This window comes from Heliangelus exortis, chromosome 3, assembly GCF_036169615.1.
Source record: "Heliangelus exortis chromosome 3, bHelExo1.hap1, whole genome shotgun sequence".
NCBI classification, from domain to species: Eukaryota; Metazoa; Chordata; class Aves; order Apodiformes; family Trochilidae; genus Heliangelus; species Heliangelus exortis.
The window spans coordinates 5,462,755-5,469,441 of record NC_092424.1 but is presented as its reverse complement, the minus strand read 5'-3'; the positions used below and the strand labels follow the sequence as shown (position 1 = coordinate 5,469,441).

General features: G+C 42.8%; 1 long non-coding RNA gene across 1 annotated transcript; it reads left to right on the top strand.

Moving 5' to 3' along the window:
- Nucleotides 1-315: 315 nt before the first annotated feature.
- Nucleotides 316-5,265, top strand: LOC139793990 (uncharacterized). Its single transcript, XR_011724904.1, has 2 exons — nucleotides 316-916; nucleotides 5,087-5,265. It is a non-coding gene; the product is annotated as an uncharacterized lncRNA (long non-coding RNA).
- The last annotated feature ends 1,422 nt before the right edge of the window (nucleotides 5,266-6,687 follow it).

Here is a 6,687-nt window from a genome sequence, read left to right as displayed (position 1 = left end):
TGATTTTTTTACTTTAAAAAGAAATGAAAATAGGGCCAAAAAATGGAAAAGCTGACTGTTACTGGGAAAGCATTTTAATTCCAGTCAGTACATCAAATGCTCTTCAGCTACATGGAACAGTTAAAAAATGACTGCAGATTTTAGCAGTGTCCTGTCAAGTAGGTTAGCAAAATAAAGACAGATGGCAAAGGATTATATCTAATTCTTTTCTCTAATTTGTCTTTTCCTGACCTTTCCATTGCACTCAGTCTAACTAGAGATCTCCTAGCTTAACTTCCCTTCTGTATCTCACACTAACAAACCACACAGTATAGATTTGCAGCTTCCCATCATTAGGGAAGTTTAATTGGACACAACTGCTTTTCATCAGCTGCCTTTAAATGCTGATTCTCAACAAAGGATATTTACAGTGTTGATACAGTAGTGCTCTGGCTCCGTTTGTAAAGCAAACCTCCTAAAAAAGCCAGAAATATCAAAGTGCTTCTGGTGAAGGTTTCTGCTCAGTTAACAAAGAATTTCAGGATGGAATCTCCTCCTTAGATGTGAGTAGTCTGACAGCACAATCCTAACAGTACTGTCCTAAAGCAACCTTATTATGGTTTTTTTTTTTCCTGTGCACGTGAAATGAAGCCATGAAAATGCCCAACAAGTGGAACCCATGGTTCAGTGTGGGAGGTTCTGCAAACACAGCTCATTGCCTGCCTGATTTCCCTCTTCTTCCTTCCAAGCTCAATTATTGAAAGACATTTTTTTGAAAATTCCCTCTGCTTTTTGATGTCTCAGTTCTCAGACTCCTGTCTGGAGACACACTGAGCCTGGTGATGATCCATGAAAGCTCAAACAGAGGGAATGGGGAGTTGGAATTATTCCCACTCAGCATCTTCAGGCAAATGAGGAAAAGTGCATCCAGCATAAGGTCTGTGCTGCCTCTGCTTCTCATAATTGCTTTTACACCTCCTCTCTGCTAACATCTCTTGAAAATTCCAGATCTGGGCTCTCTTTTAGATGGTCCTTTTGGATTTCTATGCAACTATCATCCTTCTCGTAGACTTCCTAAATTTCTCCAGTTAAAAAGCATGGGAATGGCAGTCATCTTTCTTCCTGTCCCTGAGCTTTAACTTCCCCCTCCTCTCTTTTTCTGCAGTCTCTTGGCTTCTGATGAAAAACTGGCAGGCACATGTCAGGGACAACAGCACCATCTTCTGTTCTGCAGAGATGATGAAGCCTTTGCTCTCATCTTTCCTGGAGTCCTTTGCAGATGTGTCTGATTGAAACATTTGGAGCCAGAGCTAGATCTGGGCTAACTCTTCATGAATTTCAATGTCTGAAAAGATCTGAATGTACATGGGGAAGGATGTGGGTATGAAAGGCTAGAAAAGCTTCAGCTCTTACAGCACTTGGCTCTGCAAGCCACCTCTACATTTGTCTCCTCATAAGACAAAACTTAGGTTGCTTTTGCTTTCCTTTCCTATAGCTTGGCTGATTTTATTTATATCTTTTGTTTACTTCTCACAATCAGTGTTACTCTCATTCTGGGATGGGTTCAGTAGAAGGGGATCAGCTTATCAGCCCACACAGGTCACTGACTACAGAATGTCATAGGCCATGTGCTGCCTAAAAATTGTGTCAGTGTGACAAGAAAGGGGCATTTGGGATACAAAAGAGGAAAATGAGGTAGAAGCTGGCATGAGAAAATGAATGAAGTATTACTTGAAAGTCTGATACATGGACAATAAAGACTGGCAGCATGATTGAGTCAGTGTGGAAGTCAATGCCTTGGTATTAGGAAGAAGGTGGGGAAAAAGAGACAAATGGGAAGAGGAAAGGGAAGAGAAACTTTTGGTTAGCCAGGGAAGGGGATGTGGATGTGGTACTGTGACAGGTGACACAGTGTTAGTCACATTGGGATACAGAATCAGACTGGGATGCAGGTGTTGAAATTAACCCTGAAATGGAAGCAGAGAGCACAAAGTCACCGTAAGGGGGTAGAAAGTTCAGAAATTAAAGACAGGAGAGAGGGAAGGTAGTTGGAGGCACAAGCTGAATCCTATTTGAAAATTATAAGGATTAAGACATGCTTGTGTTGTGACATGGAAGAGCCAGAAGAAAGGTTTAGAATCAGTGCAAGGGTGTGTGTGAAGGAAACCAGTGTGAGAGGAGCAGGAGATAAAGGCACAGCCACCTTATAGAAATTCTGTGACCAGCCTTCCTGGCTGCATATCAATATTTCACCTTTTAGTTCTAACATTTCTGCCCCTCTTAACAAGGGGGCTCAAGGACTTTAGGGTAAACTGACAAAAATGAGACTGAGTTTATTCCTTCCTCTTCTCCCCCTTGTAAGTCAGTTTTTCCTTATCTTCTGGCAGAGAGCAGTTTCTCAGTAACAGCTCCAACCTACCCTTCCACTTCCACCCATCTTGTCCAGCTTCCCCTAAGCCTAGAAGACACGAGCATGCCTGTGCCTGGGTGCAAATCTTTCCCATTGTACCCAATCCCCTTGCTCCTTGCTGCAAGTGCTCTTTCAGGGTGAGACCCATGTAAAAGCCATGTGTGCTGCTGGTTTTTTTGCACAACAGCACTGAGGAAATCTAGAAGAGGATATGAATATACTCAGCTATCTGGTAAGTTTATTGTATGGAGCAGGTCCAAAGGAGGCAATGGGCTGGTGAAGGGATCCAGCACAAGTCCTATGAGGAGAGGCTGAGGGAGCTGGGGGTGTTCAGGCTGGAGAAGAGGAGGCTCAGGGGAGACCTCATCACTCTCTACAACTCCCTGAAAGGAGGTTGGAGCCAGGGGGAGGTTGGGCTCTTTTCCCAGGCAACTCTCAGCAAGACAAGAGGGCACAAGAGGTCTCAAGTTGTGCCAGGGGAGGTTTAGGTTGGACATTAGAAAGAATTTCTTTAGGGAGAGGGTGCTCAGACATTGGAATGGGCTGCCCAGGGAAGGGGTGGATTCTCCATCCCTGGAGATATTTCAAAAGAGCCTGGATGTGGCACTCAGTGCCATGGGCTGGGAACTGCAGCGGGAGTGGATCAAGGGTTGGACTTGATGATCTCTGAGGTCCCTTCCAACCCAGCCAATTCTATGATTCTATGATTCTATGATCCTCCCACTTTATTGTGGGATATGCTCAAAAAATTTTTGGGTGACTCTTTTTCAGAAATCTCCCATATACTTTTAGGGCATGCAGTGGGAGAGCAGAGGAAAGGCTGTGTTATCTACCTGCTATGTACCTGTTCCCCCTAGAGATCTTCACAAATGCAGACATGGTCCCATGGAATCAAGCAAGGAAAGAAAACCACGATGCAGGGGCATTTAATCCCTCCTCCTTATGAATTGTGCAGAATTACCTGTAAACGTGCAGATGGTAGGACAGGACTGTAAGAGTTTTCATGAGAAGAAGGGTATTTTGTGTGATCCAAACCCAGTATTGACATGAAACTGTTTAAAGACATATACTTAGCCTGGCTCTAATGTGGTGGCTCAGCTTTATGGCAATGACATAACACATGCTTCCAAAACTATAAATGGGGATTTCCAGGACTTATAACTGTCTGTAATTTATACTGTAGTTTTATTCATGATCTTCTTCCAATATAGCCAGCTCCTGAAATGATAATGCAGAGATTGTTCCTAGCACAGAATTGCCCAGTTGTGTTATCTCAGGGGAAAACCTTTACCTTAGAGCAGGATACACATGTCTAGAAGAGCATGCAGTGAACTACAGCACTGATTTTTTCACTAGAAGTGTGTGGAACTTGAGAACCCTTGTATTGGTAAACTGGTGCAGAATTATAGGTCTGATGAAAACCAATAAACTATTATTGTTCAGTAGCTGAGTTATAAAATCTGCCCTAATTTGGTCAGCAAGTTATCAAGTGCTGAAACCCCAAATCATTAGCATAGGTGCTGTTAGCAAGTTCAGATAACAGTCAACAATAAAATGTGTTTCTCATCTCTGTTCTGCCTCACATAACTTCAGTAATAGTAAAAAGTCACAGAGAAACTCTGGTTGAGGGACAGGAGTGTGTAGCAAGCCCTAATTTTGTTACAGGGAGTTGAGAAGTATTTCATGGTCTATAGATAGTAGCGGCCTGTGAAGATCACATTTCCAGACTGGGCATTTATTTCATGGCTGTTCTGCTATTTGATGTTTCAGGTAATTCCTCTTAATGCTACTTTTCTAAGACAGATCAATCTGATTGAAGAAGAGTATCTCATGTAGCAGAAACAAAGCAAGCAGCTGCAGGCTGTCCCCAATAAAAAAAAACAACAAAAAAACCCAGAAAACAACAAAAACCAAACCCAAGTCTTTCCACATTCCATCTTGCCCATATGTTGAGGTTGGAAGGGACCTGGATAGGTCAGGGAACACAAAATATCTTCTGAATAGGAGTGCAGAGCATATGGGAGATCAGCAGGTGCAGGATGCTCTGAGTGCTGGGGTTTAGTGAAGTAAACCTTGGTTGAAGCTTTGGGATCATAGAGGTGGTTGCAGTTTATAGGCTGGAGGCCTGTGAGCTGGGCTCGTTTGGGAAGAAGGCAGGAAAGGGTTGGGATAAGCTTGGGAAGTGTGAAAAGCAGAAGAGCACATGGTCTTGGGTGAGGTGGGGATGTACTAAAAGTGTGTGCACAAATTTAGGGTCCTAGCATGAGGACACTTAATAAGTAAAACATGAGGGTGTGAATGCTGTGGCTCTTGCCACCTGAAAATTATAAAATGCTGCTCCTTACTCCTTTTTTCTCTCTTGATATCCACCTTTCTGGGTTGTTCTGGGTTTTTTTTTCTTTGTTGTTTATCATTCTGCTCCCACCCAGAAGCTCCTCAGCCTGGTGTTACATGAGCTTAATTTCTCACCCACTTCTTGTTGATAACCCAATCTGCAGTGAAGCAGCTCACATTTAAATGCTGATGTTTAACTTGATGTAAGAAGACTTCAGATTTGGCTCCCCACTGTGATAAAAATGATGGCAAGGCAGAATTCAGACAATAAGGGAGAAAGAACACAGCACTTAGTATTTTATTCTGTTTTGATTACTACTTATTGTGTAGACCTTTAATGCTTCATTTAGTTAAATCTTACAGGTGCCTGGAAAGGAAGACTGTAATAAAAAATGCCCTGCTTGGCACTGCTTCAAGCCTGATAAAAGGAACACCCACAAGTCACCAGACTGCATGGTATAAGTAAGAAATTTAAGAATCAGAGCAAATGGAAAGGAAGGGGGGGGAAAAGTATTATGGCATTAAAGCAATTTAAACTGTAAGCATCATATTTACTAACATCCATTATATTCATTCCTCCACTGAAAAATATTTGTGTGTGTGAAACAAAGTCCTAGGGCTTACTTTATTTTTAAGTAAATGTATAATTTGGAATGGTTTTATTGAGCTTCTTCTCAGTTCTATAACTGAACACATGCAGAGTGGTAAGGTGTACAGTGTTAGCTAGAGGCTTTAAAATAACTCTTTTCCACCTTCTTTTTCTAGAATATATCACATACATAGTCACACCATCAGGCCAATAAGAAGCTTCAGGCACTTTGGAACCAGCTGACTCTGAAAGATAACAAAATTCTATAAGGGTTTTTTTGAAAAATGGATATCCTGGAAAAAGAGAAACTCATGTGATTTGAGTGGTCAAGTGGGAGTTCACACTGAAAAATTTTAAGCAGGTTTTTGTTCTTCATTAGATATCTGAGCAACTATAGCATAGCCAAGGTAACTCCATAGGAAACCACCTTGTCTCGTGCTGCTGTGCAGGGAATTTTTTGTCCGTTGCTTTCACAGGACCTGAGGGTTCCAGGTTTGCCCTTTTCTGTCCTAGGGCAGTGGTTTGCCACCATTGGGCCAATCTCTACATTTTTTCATGGGAATTGTAATCTTGACTAATGAATTTACACTTAATACGAATCAGCTTGGTTTTCCTAGTTATGCTTGGGCTGCACTACTGCTTGAGAGCAGCTCTCTGGCCCCAGAACCAGTGGCCTGGACCCTGGTAACAAGCCCACAGCACGGGTACCGTGCCCAGGAACACTTCTGAGGTTCTTCTGAGGCAGATGCTGGGCACTCAAGCAGAGGTGTGCTATGCTGTGGTGACAATGTAGACTGGTTTCAACAACTTGTATTGGTACAGACAGCATTAACAGATGGGAAAATTGAGCATCTCATGTGTTACTGCTGCTTGACCTTGGGCATTGTATCGTGCACAAAGTGTAAAGAGTTTTTAAGGCACACAAACGTTCAGCCTGGAGAAAAGAAGGATTAGGGGAGAATTTATTGCCATGTTCCAGTACTTAAAGGTCAGCTACCAGAAGATGAGACTCTTTTTACAAGGAGCCACGTGGAAAGATGAGGGCTAATGGGCACAAGCTGCTCCTGAGGAGATACCAGTTGGACATCAGAAGCAAATTGCTTGCTCTGAGAACAGTTGGAGATTGGAACAACCTCCCCTGGGAAGTGGTGGATCCCCTAACACTGCTCATTTTTAACACTCAGCTTGACATGGTGCTGAGCCATCTCACCTAACTCATAGGCGAGTTCCTACATGGGAAGGGTGAACCAGCTCATTCTTGAGGACCTTTCCAACCAGGCCTTCCATGATTCTCTGAATGAAGGCACTGTACCCCTCAAACACGAAATGCATTTATTCACCCTTCCCCTGCTCAGCCCATTCCAACACACAGGGA